This window comes from Mesoplodon mirus (assembly GCF_964341445.2).
Source record: "Mesoplodon mirus genome assembly, chromosome: 3".
Lineage (NCBI taxonomy): Eukaryota > Metazoa > Chordata > Mammalia > Artiodactyla > Ziphiidae > Mesoplodon > Mesoplodon mirus.
The window spans coordinates 12,127,365-12,143,869 of record NC_138978.1 but is presented as its reverse complement, the minus strand read 5'-3'; positions in this window follow the sequence as shown (position 1 = coordinate 12,143,869).

The window sequence follows — 16,505 nt, the reverse complement described above, 5'->3', positions numbered from 1 at the left end:
AGAGTGAAAGTTGTTTTAAAGGTTATGACATGCTCAAATAAAACCCACCAGACTGTCATCATGCACCAAATTTACCTTTCAACTTATAAAAGTAAAGCAGCATCTCCAGAGAAGAATGATTTAAGACCAAGGAACCAATCATAAGACAAGTAGTAAAACGCTGCTTAGAGAAACTTTGATAGATAAATAGTTCTCTAGCTACAGCAGGCTTCAGACTACAAACCCCAAATTTCTGCTTCAAAAGTTACTCAGGGAAGACATTCCATAGTTTCATTTATTTCGTTTTTTGGCCTCGCCGTGCACTTGTGGGATCTTAGTTACCTGACCAGGAATTGAACCCAGGCCTTCAGCAGTGAGAGCACTGAGAGCACTGAGTCCTAACCACTGGACCACCAGGGAATTCCCAACAGTCCACAGTTTTAAAAGAAAACTTTCCAGTTGAAGAAACAGGTAAAATTTATAGTATGCATCTGTTGTATATATAATAGGTTAATGTCTAGTACATTTATCAGATCCATGTCAATGTAATTATATTATTACTATATTTGCAAATGCATATATATGTGTAATGTATATTTAGAACCACATATTTCCAGCTCTTTTTTAAAGAGGTATTGAAAAGACTGTTCAAAATTTAGTTTTCCAGCTTGTCTGTTTCTTCTTATTCCTCAGTAAACTTAAGCAATTAAGCAGCACATTTCCTGGCACACAGTAAGGCTCAATCTGAGTGAGTTCTTTCTCCCCAGCTCCCCCCTCTATTTTAAGTTCTTCTTTTAGAAAGCAAGTCAAATGAAAGAGGCAGGACTGCATAGTGTTACAGGCAGAGGCTGGTCAACGTTTTCTGTAGAGCCAGACAGTAAGCATTTCCAGCCCTGTGGGCCATAGGATCTGCCCAGCTTACTCTGCCGTTGTAGCAGACAACACAGGCAATACTGAAATGAATGGGATGGCTGTGTTCCCAGGAAACTTTACAGAAACAGGCGATGGCCCGCACTTGGCCCTGGGCCATACTGTGCCGACCTCGGGTTAAGACCTTGGGATCCGGCGTCACACAGACTCTGGTCCGGCTCCCGGCTCTGCTCCTTCTCTGTGACCCTGACGAGTGTGTCATTTCTGTGGCTTGTCTGTAAGACACAGGGATACCAACAGCCATTTCTTAGTCTGTGAGAAGTGGGTGAGATAGTGCACGTGAAATGCTGGGAACACTTCCTGGTCCATAATAAATGAGCATAAAACATTAGCCACCACGTGTGATCACCATCGTCAAAGCAGAAGAAGAAAGGGGGCAACTGAATTTGTCCAGGAATGGCAGCAATATCCCTGGTAAAGAGTTAGTGGGTGGACTTCCCTGGGGGCGCAGTGGTTAAGAATCCGCCTGCCAATGCAGGGGACAGAGATTCGAGCCCTGGTTCAGGAAGATCCCACATGCCGCGGAGCAACTAAGCCCATGGGCCACAACTACTGAGCCTGTGCTCTAGAGCCCGTGAGCCACAACTACTGAGCCCGCGTGCCACAACTACTAAAGCCCACGCACCTAGAGCCCATGCTCCGCAACAAGAGAAGCCACCGCAAAGAGAAACTCGCGCACTGCAAAGAAGGGTAGCCCCCGCTCGCCGCAACTAGAGAAAGCCCGCGCGCAAAGACCCAACGCAGCCAAAAATAAATAAATAAAATAAATAAAATAATTAAAGAAAAAAAGTTAGTGGAGCCAGGGACTTCCCTGGCCGTCCAGTGGTTAAGACTCCACGCTTCCAATGCAGGGGGTGCAGGTTTGATCCCCGGTTGAGGAACTAAGATCCTGCATTGGTGTAGCCAAAAAAAAAGTTAGTGGAGCCAAACAAGCAAGGAAGCCAGATAACTGAAAATGCAGTTTCTCCTATTATCAGTGGCTTTCGTTTTTACCCACATAATGAATCATCCCCTGTCAGCGTGTGAAATTGCAGGTTGGACTGGGAATTGCAAGACCTTCCTTAACCGCTGGGCAGTGAAGGACCTGCCTGGGCTCTCACGGCCCCACGATGCTTCGTGCTATTAGGAAAAGGCTCCAAGGGACTCAGGAGAGCCGGCTTTTAATCCTGTCTCTGGATCTATATGACTGATGCCTAACCTTGGGGAAGTCACTGAAACTCTCTGAGCCTCAGTTTATGCCATGATAGAGGTGGTCCCAGGGACCTCTATAAAAACAACTGAAGGGAGAAAGGGGACCTGGGATTGATGAGTAGCTCCTTGGCAGAAATTGGAAATTGAAGCTCAGAAGGGTAAAGTCAGTTGCAGCTGGCATTTCAACTTGGGTCCATCCAACTCCAAAGCCCTTGCTTTCTCGATTGTGTTCTGCAGAGCTTCCCCATTAAAGCAGCAAGGAATATTGGCCGACAGAGGGCGCGCTTCTCGCAAGACAGCACGTCATGACATTGCAGGGACAGAAGACAGTATCCAGGAGCCACGTGGGAGAGTCTGGCTGGACTGGGAACAGGGCAGAGCAGGCTTCAGGGAAGGCCAGACACAGGCAGTCATGGGGATGGGGGCTGCCGCCAAGGAGCTGTCAACCCCCTCATGGAACAACTCGGCACGTCATTTGTGGCGCCTGGCTTCCTTTTTCATTCTGGCCATTTCCATCCGTTTTGCCGTATTTCAGAACAGAGAAAGACATGATGGATACATACGGGTGACGTGGGTTTCCTTACTCAGCTGCCTTGTAAGAACGGCGCCACTGTGACTAGCACAGCTTGTTTCCACACCTCCTTTCCCAGAGCTCAGAAAGCACGAGTAAAGGCAACAACCAACAAAACCCACAACACGGCAGCACACCTGACTCTGGGACTTCAATTTCCCACGCCTGGTGCCAAGACTCTATGGGATTAATCAACGGTTGCTTCAGGGCATTGCAGATGGCCCTGCGGGTTATGTCCTGCACAGCTTCAGTGGGCGCCATCCACATGGACTACGTTGTGAAGGGTGACCCTGGAGTTGTGCAATATGGCAGCCCTAGGTTATACTTTGATGAGAGAGGTATAATTTACAAAGTAATGGTCCTGGGGGCTTCCCTGGTGGCGCAGTGGTTGAGAGTCCACCTGCCGATGCAGGGGACACGGGTTTGGGCCCCGGTCCGGGAAGATCCCACATGCCGCGGAGCGGCTGGGCCTGTGAGCCATGGCCGATGAGCCTGCACGTCCGGAGCCTGTGCTCTGCAACAGGAGAGGCCACAACAGTGAGAGGCCCGCGACCACAAAAAAAAAAAAAAAGGATGGTCCTGGGCACAACCTGGCTGCCAATGCACTTTGTCAAACAAGAGTTTTTCTTTATATTTTTCCATCTTGTATGTTATTCTATGGGTAATTTATCTGCAAATGTATTTATCTGCTAGCGTGGGCAGGTCTTTGGAGGTTTCCCTGTCCAAAAGGACACTTACAAAGGAGGCATCTTGGCTGCTCCATGCTGGTTTGCTTGACTCTAAAGCTGAGGGTCATCATGTGCTTATTAGGTGCCAGACGCTGGACTAAGCAATTTACGCACTTTGCCCACTTAATACCACAGTCACTCAAGGTGGTAGGAACTATTGTTACAGGAGTGGGGATCGAGGCCCTGAGAGGTAGATGATTTGGGCACGTCCAGTATAAAAGCCGGTCAAGAGCAGGGCTGGGATGGCGCTGGAGTCAGCCTGACCTCAGGGCACGTGCTCTAACCACTGTGACATCTGCAAACACATCTGGATTCCTAACCGCCCCGCACCTCACCCCCCTCCCCCAATAAAATGCTGACACACCCTCCTCTATTGGTTAGGGTCACCACAAAACCTGAACTAAATGCTTTCATTTGGGAACTCTTTGTCGGGAGAAGAACAGTTCTCATCATACTTAATCTGTATGATATCAGGGCAGTCCTCCGTGGAAACTCCATCCAAGGAGGAAACACAGCGCCCTCACCAGGGACCCCAAAATCAATTGGAAACAAGAATATCCCGGAAGCAAGACGGCCACGAATTTTTTAGAAAAACTGGGCTTCAAAATATTTGATGAGAGATGCTCTTCAATACCTCTCCCTTTTTCCCCTCTTCCTTTCTCTTCTTTTAAATAGCCAGCAGGTTGGGGTCATCAGGAAGTGGAATTTGTAGGAATGTGTCAGTCAGTCCACAGGCTGCCCTCACACGGACGCTGCAAAGGACCCCTCCATGAATATGAGCATCATGGATGGAAGCTTCTCAAGCTGGGGACGCCCCGGCAGAGAGCGCTTTTGAGAAGATGGGGCTGTGGAGAGTCCTGCAAAGTGCCCTGGGCACAGGCCAGGGCAACACTTGTGCAGTTGCCTGCAGTCAACCGAGGAATGAAGCAAGGTGCAAGTGCGTGTAGGAATAAGAATTGAAAAAATCCGTGCATATTCGAGTGACCGTGAGAGTATGCTTTCCTCGGTGTGAAAACCAGTCAAGGCTACTGCTCCAGCTAGCATCAGACTAAATGGTTTTCTCCCCTCCTTTTTCCGCAAGTGGGGATAGTGTTTAATTTGCACTGACTAGCTGTGTGGCCCTGGGGAAATTACTTAACCTCTCTGAGTTTTGGATTCCTTGTCTGTAAAATGGGGATCACGGGAGAACCCATCTCATAGGTTGCTATGAGCGTGAAATAAGGAGAGCAGGTGAATTGCTTAGCACAGTGCTGTTCACGTCAGTGATTCCTCCTGCTGCTCTCCTCGTTTCTCTTCTTACAAACATCTTCTTCCGTCTTAGCTACTCAAGGTTAGAGGTCGTCATCACTTTTTCCCACAATTATATAAGAAGCACCTTGTAAAATAAAGTCCCCATTCCATAGTTATACACCCGTGTGCATAACAAACTTACTCAAAATGACCAAAAGGTGGAAGCAACACAAGTGGCCATGGATGGATGAACAGGTAAACAAAATGTGGTGAATCCATACAATGAAATATTCAACTGGAATGAACCATGAGGATATCATACTAAGTGAAATAAGATGGTCACAAAAGGACAAACAATGTAAGATTCCATTTATATGAGGAACCTAGAATAGTCCAATTCCCAGACACAGGAAGCATGGTGGGAGGGGAGGAAGGAAGCAGGGGGTTTGATGTGATGGGCTTAGAGTTTCAGTTTGGGAAGATGAACAAAGTTCTGAAGATGGATGGGGGTGATGGCTGCACAACAGTGTGAATAGATTTAATGCCACTGTGAACTGTACACTGAAACATGGTTAAGATGGTAAATTTTATGTGTATTTTACCATAATTTTGAAAATTAAAAGTTAAAAACAAACCCCAAAATGAAATACCTCCAAGGTTTCTCCGAGGTTTGGGGTGATAGAAATGGAGGAAAATGTTCTGAGAGCACGTTGTGGTGATGGCTGCACAACTCCATCAATATATTCAAATTGATTGAATTGGACACTTAAAATGGGTGAAGTTTCTGTTATGTAAATTGTACTTCAGTGAAGCTGTTAAGAGCAAGCAAGCAAACAAACACATGCTGTGATCCGGAGGAAACTTTGGAGGATGAAGGAGCTGTTCACTGTCTTGATTGTGGCTATGGTTCCACAGGTGTACCCATATGTCAAAGCCCATCCACTTACAGACTTTAAACATGTGCTGTTTATTGCATGTCAATTATATCTTAATAAAGCTGTGTTTTAAAAAGGCAGAAGAGTATTCCATATATAACGAACTCCTTATAATATATTAAACTCCTTAGAATATATTAAACAATATAATTTATTAAACAATGCCCCCTTTGGATGGAAATTTAGGTTTCAAATTTTATGCCCCTATCAATAATATTTCAATAAATATCTTTGTAGGAAAAAAGAAGAAAAAAATGCAGATATTGTTTGCTGCTCCCCCTCTTCTTCTCCCCACGGGCAAGCCACAAAGTCAGAATTTCCCAGGGAGGGGGCCTGGGAACCTGTAAATTTACTGAACATTCCTGAAAAATTCTTGGAATCAGACATGTTGGGGCACATTGAATCAAACTTCCTGAACTTGGATTTTCAGGCTTGGGAGTGTGAAATCCCCTTTTCTTTGATCCCTAAAAAATTATGTAAGTGTTCCATACAAATGATTCTAAATTTCAGTTTCCCTCCTATTGGCGGTGCATCAGAATCATCAGGGAGCTTGTGAGAATGCATATTCCCAGGCCCTACTCCCAGGGAGGATGTGTATGGTTGCCAGATTTCGCATAAATAAAGAAATGAATAAATCAATATATAATAAACTATAGGGTGTCCGTTAAATCTGAATTTCAGATAAACACCAAATAATTTTTTTAGCATAAGTGGTTCCTTGCAATAGTTGGGCCACACCTGTACATAACAATTATTTGTTGCTTCTCTGAAATTCAGATTTAACTGGGTGTCCTGTATTTCTTCTGGGAATCCTAAGTATGAGTCCTCAGGCCTGGGGTGAAGCCCAGATCTGCACTGTGGGTCTGCTCCCCACGTGCTTCTGACGAGGGGGATCCTTAGAACCCATGTTGAGAACCCCTGATCAGGTCAACACCTTCTATGTCAGGAGCCCCTCCTCAGGGCGGCCAGTGGATCCCAGTGCATCCCACAAGTGAGCACACTTTAATGTTGGTCCAAGGAGGAAAAGGGGGCTGAGAAGCAGCAGGAGAAAACTGTCCCAGGTTTTCAAAGCCAAACGTGGTGGATGCGGTGTCACGGGCCCTGCAGCCTGAGGGACGGTGCTCATCTTCTCTGAGTGAGTATTTAAGGCTGCCTAGGGGACCCACACCCCAGGATTCTGTCTAGATTCTCTAAACTTTATTTATTTATACCCAGCCTCGTCCCAGAAAGGACTTTAAGCCTCGGAAGTCTCAGTCCATGCAGGGTTCTTGGTGCTGGGGAGTGAGGTTAACACGCCGTCTCTCTGGGACACACACGACAAGTATTAATTGTGTGCTCACCACGAATGGGCATTATTCTGGGAGTTTTACAATTAGAACCATCTCATTTAGCCCTCGAGATAAGCCTGCAAGGTCATTGCTGTCGTTGGCCCCATTTTGTAGATGAGGAAACCGAGGTTCCGAGGGGTCCAATGGCTTGTGCAAGAGCGCACCGAGTAGGCCAGTGGCAGAGCTGGGGTTCTGACCCAGGACTGTGTTGCTAACCAGCCCCCATCCTGCCTCCCTACTGAACCAGATACTTCTTGTGACTGAGCTTTGCTGGGCGAATTTTGGCTTACGTTCCGCTTAACCTGGGGCCATACTTTAGGTCCTGATCCCGGGAACATTTCTGATCCGGTGTGATAACAGCTGGCAGGCCTTGAGCGTCTACTCTGGCCAGAGACTTTGACTTTTTATACATAGATACTCTCTCAACGCCCTGCACCGCTGAGAAGACCCAGACCCAGGCATACAGAGAAGCCTGGCCGAGGTCACAAAGCTAGGAAGTTGCAGAGCACTGATCTGCCTAAAAAGGAAGCATCCATCTCTGCATCTTCAAAAGCACACACCTGCTTTCCACCTCCCCTCGCCAAGCTTCACTTTTCAGGAAAACGCTCTCGCTCCGGGCTGCTCGCTAGGCAACCCTTGCATGTAATTCTATGAAATGCCCAGAAGAGGGCGCGAGGACTCGCGCTCCCCGGGCACCCACGCGATGGGGCTGAACTTCGCAGAATCGCGAAAGCAAGAGTGACGCGCTCCAGACGAACTCCACCTGTGGCCGTACCCGAGCCCTAGGCTGCACGGAAGGTGACACAACACGGCACCTCTGCACCCCCCCCCCGCAGGGGCCTGGACTCACCGAGGCTGGGATTTCGATGACCAGTTCGTAGGTCAGCCCTCTGGACCCAAACCTCAGGATGTCTCCGGGTAGGAGCTTCACAGCCACGTTCTGAATGTGGCGCTCATTGACGAACGTGCCGTTGCAGGAGTTGAAGTCGTGGAGAACAAAGCTGCTTTCGGCCTCATTATATTCAATGAGTGCGTGATGGTTGTCGACGTCTGCAGACTGAAATGCAGAAGGGGGACAGTCAGAGCCAGGAATAACAGGAATAACAAGGAATAACTAGTGCCACTGACACTGGGGGCCCCAATGTGCTCACCACTTCATCTGGCTGGACGGTCACTGCAATCCTCATTTTAAGAGGAGGATGCTGAGGGTCAGAGAGGTTAAGTGACTTGCCTAAGGCCACTCAGCTAGTGAGTGGAGGGTCACCAGTCCCTGACAGCAGACCGAGACTAGATGCCCAGTTTTGGGGTAGGGCGTCAGGCAACACAGAGGCAAGAGGGAACTCGGGGGGAATTGGCCAGGAATTGGCCACTTGATAGTTCTCTGATCCCATGCAAGTATCCTTTTGGTTGTCCCGCGTGGCAAGACAGCAGAAATGGCCCAACACAAACCAGAAAGGTCAGTTGGCAAGTGACAACCGTCCATTTACTGCAAGTGTTAAAGTTAAGGGGAGGTTTTGTAATAATTGTTGTTTGTTCTATTCATTTTTAAAATAACATGTTTTTTGTAATAATGCAGAAAATGAGAAGTAGAGAAAAACACAAAGAAGACATTGAAATCACTTAGACTCCCGTCCCCCAGAGGCAGGCACCAGGAACACGGTGGTTCACATCCTTCCAGTCTTTTCTCTATGCTTACAATCTTTTTAAAAAGTTTAAACACAATTGAGCTCACACCACAAAACACAGTTTTATAACTACCTTTTAAAAGCCTTGGTGTACAATGAAGGTTTTTCCCATGTGCTTAATTATTACTGTTGCTTCTTAAAAGCTAATCAGAATTTATCTAACCAAAGATGATCTATTTTTCAATAGGGGCCCTGGTGTGACCACATTTCCCTCAAAAGAGAGAGACCCCAGACAGTGAATTGTCAGTGGGGTCAGAAACCTCCTGTGTAACCACTTTAAGAAGAAGAATGAGCAAAACTCGGCACCAAGGAGGAAATATCACATCCCCCCCTGGCCCCGGCGCCCTGGACTATGGGCTGCAGGGCACGTGCGAAGTCCTCTGTCTTCTCAGGACACTGCCTATGAGCCATCCACTCCAGCCTGAGACTTTGCAATTATTTTCTAAGTCACTCTTCTCAGAGTGCCTCATCCAACTTTCATAGAGAGTACTTGGACTTAAAAATCTATACTAATGTCCCACAATATAATTATAACCAATAGCTTATATTAATAATAGCTTACAGTATATGAATAGATAATAATATAACTGCATATATTAGTAGAATATATTAATGACACATTATGTGTAATTACACAAATGCCAGGAAATTTGCTAAGTGCTTTACTGCATTATCCCGTTTCATCTTCACAATAATTCAAAGGGATACTTCCTCATTTAAAAAAAATTTAATTTTTTATTGAAGTCTAGTTGATTTACAATGTTGTGTTAGTTTCAGGTGTACAGCAAAGTGATTCAGTTATACATATATATAATATCTATTCTTTTTCAGATTCTTTTCTATCTCAGGTTACTGCAAGATATTGAATACAGTTCCCTGTGCTGTACAGTAGGTCCGATAGTTACTCATTTCTTAGATGAGGAAACTGAGGCATAGAACGATTAAGTGTGCCCACAGTCAGCCACTTTGACTCGCTTGCCTTGTTCCCAGGTTTGCCTGATTCAAATGACTGTGCCTTTACCCACTTTTCAAATTCCTACCAAACACTTTGGCACTTAAAATACTGAAACACAAGAAGAAAGCAGGAGTAGCTCTATTAATTTCAGGCAGAGCCAACTTCAGAGGAAGGAAAGTTATCAGGGATAAAGAGAGGCGATACAGAGTGATAAAGGGGTCGATTCTCCAAGCAGACATAACAGTCCTTCATTGTATGTACCCAACAATAGAGCATCAACGTATGGAAGGCAAAAACTGATAGGACTGCAAGGAGAAGCAGATGAATCCATCATGGTAGCTGGAGACCTCAACAGTCCTCTGTCAGTGACGGGCAGACCCACCAGGCAGAAAATTAGTAAGAATGAAGTTGAACTGAATAGCACTACCATCATCTGGATCTAACTGGCAACCACACAGCTTCATCCCACAGCAACAAAACACACATCCTTCTCAAGCTACCATGGAACATTCATGAAGCAGACCACATTCCAGGCCAAAAAATATACCCAACAAATGTAAAAGAATAGAAATTATGCCAAGTACGTTTTCAGAACACAGTGGAATTAGGCTAGAAACCAATACCAGAAAGACAGCTGGAAAATCCCCAAATATTTGGAGATTAAACAACACACCTCTAAATAACAGATGGGTCAAGGAGGGAGTCTCATGGGAAATAAAAAGTTATCTTGAGCTAAATGAAAATGAAAATACAACCTATGAAAATTTGCAAGATGCAGTGAAAGCAGTGCTTGGAGGGAAGTTTATGGCATTGAAGGCATACATTTGAAAAGATCTAAGCTTCCACCTTATGAAACTAGAGAAAGAAGAGCAATATAAGCCTACCACAAGCACAAGAAAAGAAGCAATGAATGAAATAAAAAGCAGGAAAACAATAGAGAAAAGTCAGCAAAATAAAGAGCTGTTTTTTTTTGTTTTTTGTAAAGATCAATAAAATTGACAAACCTCTAGCAGGATAACCAAGAAAAAAAGAGAGAAGATACAAATTACTCAAATCAGAAATGAAAGCGATGGCATCATTACTAATCTCATGGACACTGAAGGGATAATAAAGGAATATTATGAATAATTCTATGCCCACAGATTTTATAAGTTAATGAAGTGGACCATTTCCTTGAAAGACACAATCTACTGAAACTCACACAAGGAGAAATAAATACTCTGAATAGACTCATATCTAGTAAAGAATTTGAATCAATAATGAATAACCTTCCAAAATGGAAGGCCTGGATGGGTTCACTGGTCAATTCTATCAAACATTAAGGAAAGAATGATATCAGTTCTCAATAATCTCTTCCAGAAAATAGAAGAAGAGAGAACACTTCCCAGCTCACTCTGTGAGGCCAAGCATATTCTAATAGCAAAACCAGATAAAGATATTGCAAAACAGGAAAATTGCAGACCAATACCTCTCATGAACATAGATGCAAAATCCTCAACAAAATATTAGCAAATTGAATCCAGTGATGTATAAAAAGAGTTCTACACCACAGTCAAGTGGGATTTATTCCAGGTATGCAAGGCTGGTTCAACATTTGGAAATCAATTAATGTAATCCATCACATCAACAGCGTAGAGAAGAGAAATCGCATTATCATAACAGTAGATGCAAAAAGAGCATTTGACAAAATTAAACACCATCCATGATAAACTAACAAACCATCAAACCACCACAACAACTCTTGGCAAATTAGGGATGGAGGGGAACTTGCTCAACCTGATAAAGTACATCTATAAAAACCCTAAAGCTAACGTCATATTTAATGGTGAGAAACTAGAAACTTTCCAATTAAGATCAGGAATAAGGTGAAGATGTCCCCTTTCACCACTCATTTTCAACACTGTACTGTATCTCCTAGCTAATGCAACAAGGCAAGAAAAGAGAATAAAAGATAGATTGGGAAGGAAAAAGAAATCTTCTTTGGTGAGGTGTTTGTTCAGATCTTTTGCCCATTTTGCAGATGGCATGATTGTCTATGCAGAAAATCCCAAAGAACCGACAGAAAGCCCTCCTGGAACTAATGAGCAATTGTACCCAGGTTGCAGAATACATGATTAATATACAAAAGTCAATTGCTTTCCTATATACCAACAATGAACAAGTGGAATTTGAAATTAAAAACACAACACCATTTACATTAGCACCAAAAAAAAAAAAAAATGAAGTACTTAGGAATAAATCTAACAAAATACTTAGCTATATGAAGAGGTATATGAAGAAAACTACAAAATGTTGATGAAAGAAATCAAAGTAGTCTAAATAAATGAAGAGATATTTCATGTTTATTTGAAATTTCTTAATGATATATGATGTTTAACATCTTTTCATATGCTTATTTGACATCTGTAGATTTTCTTTGGTGAGGTGTCTGTTGAGCTCTTTTGCCCATTTTTAAGTTGGGTTGTTTGGTTTCTTATTGTTGATTTTTAAGACTCATTTATATTGTTTATTTATTTATTTTATTGAAATGTAGTTGATATACAATGTTGTATTAATTTCTGCTGTACAGCAAAGTGATTCAGTTATACATATATATACATTCTTTTTAAAATATTCTTTTCCATTATTCTTTATCACAGGATATTGAATATAGTTCCCTGTGATATACAGTAGGACCTTGTTGTTTCTCCATCCTGGATATAACAGCTCACATCTGCTAACCTCAACCCCCCACTCCATCTCTCCCTCAACCCCCTCCCCCTTGGCAACCACAGTCTGTTCTCTATATCCATGAAGACTCATTTATTTTGGAAACATGCTTACAGCATCTTTCTTCATAACTGCCAAAAGCTGGAAGCAACCAAGATGTCCTTTAAAAGGTAAATGGATAAACAAATTGTGGTACATCCATACAATGAAATACTAGTGATAAAAATAAATGAGTTATCAAATAACAAAAAAGACATGGAGGAATCTTAAATGCATATTGCTTAGTGAAAGAACCTAGTCTGAAAAGGTTACATACCATATGATTCCAACTGTATGAAATTCTGGAAAAAGTAAAACTATAAGGAGAGTAAAAGATCAGTGCTTGCCAGGGGCACAGGGGCTCTGGGGCTCAGGATGAAGAGGAGGGGCACAGGGGATTTTACGGCAGTGAAAATATTTTTTATGATACTGTAATGGTGGATACTTGTCACTATACATTTGTCAAAACGAAAGAACATACAATGCAAAGAGTGAACCCTAATGTAAACTATGGACTTAGTTAATAATAGCATATCAATATTGGTTCATCAGTTGTAACGAATGTACCGCACTAATGCATGATGTTAATAATAGGGGAAACTGTGTGTATTGGAGGGGTGGATCTATGGGAACTCTCTGTATTCTCTGCTAAAATTCCTGTAAACCTAAAACTGTTCAAAAAAATAAAGTATTAAAAAAAATGAAAACACATTAGTTCTTTGGAAAATGTCACCCACATCATCTTCATCACCATTGCCATTGATCTTTGTGTCCTTTGAACCTTTGATAACCCATGAATGAGAGAAATTCTGTGTGTTACATTTTGTTTTTCTCTTCCCAGGCTTCACTGCTTTCAGTTCCTCAAAAACTGTCTAGCCATTATTAAGAAATCAAAGCAAGCAGGAAGTTTTAAATGACTCCACAAATTTGGGTGAGCCTCTACCACATGTTAGGCCAGGAGACAGCTTCCTAGTTCGGCCCTATAATATCACTCGCTCCCTTTACTTGGAAAATTGCTAAATGCTACTACTGGACAGATGCCCTGCTGCTAATACAGACTGACTGTATAAGCTCCATCCTACTCAGCTGTCCAACTATGAGATGAACTGTTATTTACTTATTATTATTTTTATTATTATCCTTATCATCATCTAACATGTTTTGAGGGCTTCCTGTGAACTGGGCCCTGCTGAAGCATTTTGTGTGCATTTTTATCATTTAATCTGCATGACAGCCCTAAACAGGGACTCTATTATTATCTCCATCTTAGAGATGAAGAAGCTGGGACTCAAAAGGTGAAGTGAGAGGACAGCATTACCTTGATACCAAACCCAGACAAAGACACTACAAGAAAACTACAGACCAATATCTCTTATGAACACTGATACCACAATCCTCAACAAAATAGGAGGAAACCGAATTCAACAGCACATTAAAAGGATCATACACTATGACCAAGTGGGATTTATTCTTGGAATGCAGACTTGATGGTTCAACATATGAAAATTAATCCACGTAATACATCACATTAACAGAAAGAAGGAAAAAAATGATCATCTCGATGGATGTACAAAAAGCATTTGACAAAATGCAACACTCTTTCATGATAAAAGCACTCAACAAACAGGGGATAGAGGGAAATTACCTCAACATAATAAAGGTCAAATATGAAAGGCCCACAGGTAGCATCATACTCAAAGGTGAAAGACTGAAAGCTTTTCCTCTAATTTCAAGAATAAGATAAGGATACCTGCTTTTGCCACTTCTATTCAACAAAGTACTGGAAGTCCTAGCCAGAGCAATTAGGCAAGAAAAAGAAATAAAGGCATCCAAATTCGAAAGGAAGAAGTAAAATTATCTCTGTTCACAGGCAACATGATCTTACATGTACAAAATCCTAAAGAGTCCATGAAAACCCACAACCCTCTTAGAACCAATAAATAACATTCGCTAGCAAAATCGTAGGACACAAAATCAACACACAAATATCAGTTGTGTTTCTATATGCTCACAATGAACAATCTGAAAAGGAAGTTAAGAAAATAATTTCATTTACAATAGCATCAAAATGAATAACATATTTTGGGATAAATTTAACCAAGGTGGTAAAAGATGTGTACACTGAAATCTACAAAGTGCTGCTGAAAGAAATTAAAGACACAAATAAATGGAAAGACACCCTGTATTCATGGGTTGAAAGACTTAATATTGTTAAGATGTCATTACTACACAGCAGGATCTACAGATTCAAAATCCCAACAGCAGTTTTGGCAGAAATAGAAAAATCCATCTTAAAATTCATATGGAATCTCAGTGGACCCCAAATAGCCAAAATAATCTTGAGAAAGAAAAGCAAAGCTGGAGGTCCCACACTTCCTGATTTCAAAACTTACTGCATACAAAGGTACAGTAATCAAAACAGTGTGATACTGACATAAGGTCAGGCACATAGGCCAATAGAATAGAATAGAGAGCACAGAAATAAAACTTTGCATATATGGTCCAATGATTTTTGACAAGGGTGCCAAGATTATTCAATGGGGAAAGAACAGTATTTTCAACAAATGATGCCGGGAAAGACTGCAAAAGAATTAAGTTGAACTCTTACCTTATACCATGTATAAAAATTAACTCAAAGTGGATCAAAGACTTAAACAGAGTCTAAAACTATAAAACTTTTAGAGGTAAACACAGGAGGAAAGCTTTATGACACTGGATTTGGCAATGCTTTTTTGGATATGATACCAAAAGCATAGGCAGCAAAAGTAAAAATAGATAAATTCAACTATATCAAAAATTAAAACTTCTGTGAATCAAAGGACACAATAAACAGGGTGAAAGGCCATCTAGAGAATGGGAGAAAATAGTTGCAAATCACAAATCTGAAAAAGGGTTAATATGAAGAATATATAGAGAACTATAACTCAACAACAACAACAAAAAAGAACCCCCAAGTAACCTGATCAAATATGGGCAAAGAACTGGAATAGACATTTCTCCAAAGAAGATATACAAATGTCCAACAAGCATATAAAAAGTGCTCAACATTACTAGTCATTAGGGAAATTCAAATCAAAACCACACTGAGATACCACCTCATACCCATTAGGATGGCTACTATCAAAAACAAACAAACAGCAACAGAAAATAACAAGTGTTGGCAAGGATGTAGAGTAGGGGAACACTTATGCACCGCTGAGAATGTAAAATGGTGCAGCTGATATGAAAAACAGTAGAGCGGCTTCTCAAACAATTTAGAATAAAATTATCATATGATCCAGCAAGTCCACTTCTGGGTATATACCCCAAAGAATTGAAAGCAGGAACTTAAAGAGTTATTTGTACACTCGTGTTTATAGTAGCATTATTCACAATTGCCAAAAGGTGGAAGCCACCCAAGTGCCCACTGACCGATGATTGGATAAGCAAAATGTGGTCCATCCATACAGTGGAATATTATTCAGTGTAGGAGGAAGGAAATTCTGACACATGCTACAACATGGATGAACCGTGAGGACATGATGTGAAATAAGTGTCACAAAAAGGCAAATTTTGTATGATTCCACTATGTGAGGTACATAGAGTAGTCAGGCTCATAGAAACAAAATAGAACGGGGGTTGCCAGGAGCTGGGGAAGGGGAAACGGGGAGTTGTTGTTTAATGGGTACAGTTTCAGTTTTGCAAGATGAAAAATTCTGAGGCTGGTTGCACAACAATGTGAATAACTTACAACTACTGACCTGTACACTTAAAAGTGGTTAAGACGGTAAAATTTATAGGTATTTTACCACGATTTAAAAAATGGCTAAGATGAAGGGACTCACTGAACATCAGGATGCTGGCACAGGGCAATGTCAGGGTTTGAACCCAAGTCTAATTCCAAAACTTGTACCTTTGATTTGTACCCTGTGATTTTCAGAGTAGGGAGTGATTTAATAATGAGAGAGGAGACAGGCAGGACCTAATATAGAAAACAAGTGCATTTTTTGAGGCTCCTGCATTTAAAATGTCTTTAAAAAGTATATAGTGAGTCCATAAAATATTGAGACGTTTAAACTTCTATTAACAATGACCATCTGCTCTGATGACCCCTGTGCTTTAAGGAAGCCTCCTCGGGAAGCTAACTTAGTTATGACGTTGCCCTGAGGTTCACTGACATTGTCGCTGAGGTTCGACGTGTACCTGGAACCGTCCTTTGGAGCTAGGTTTCAACCTTGCATCACCT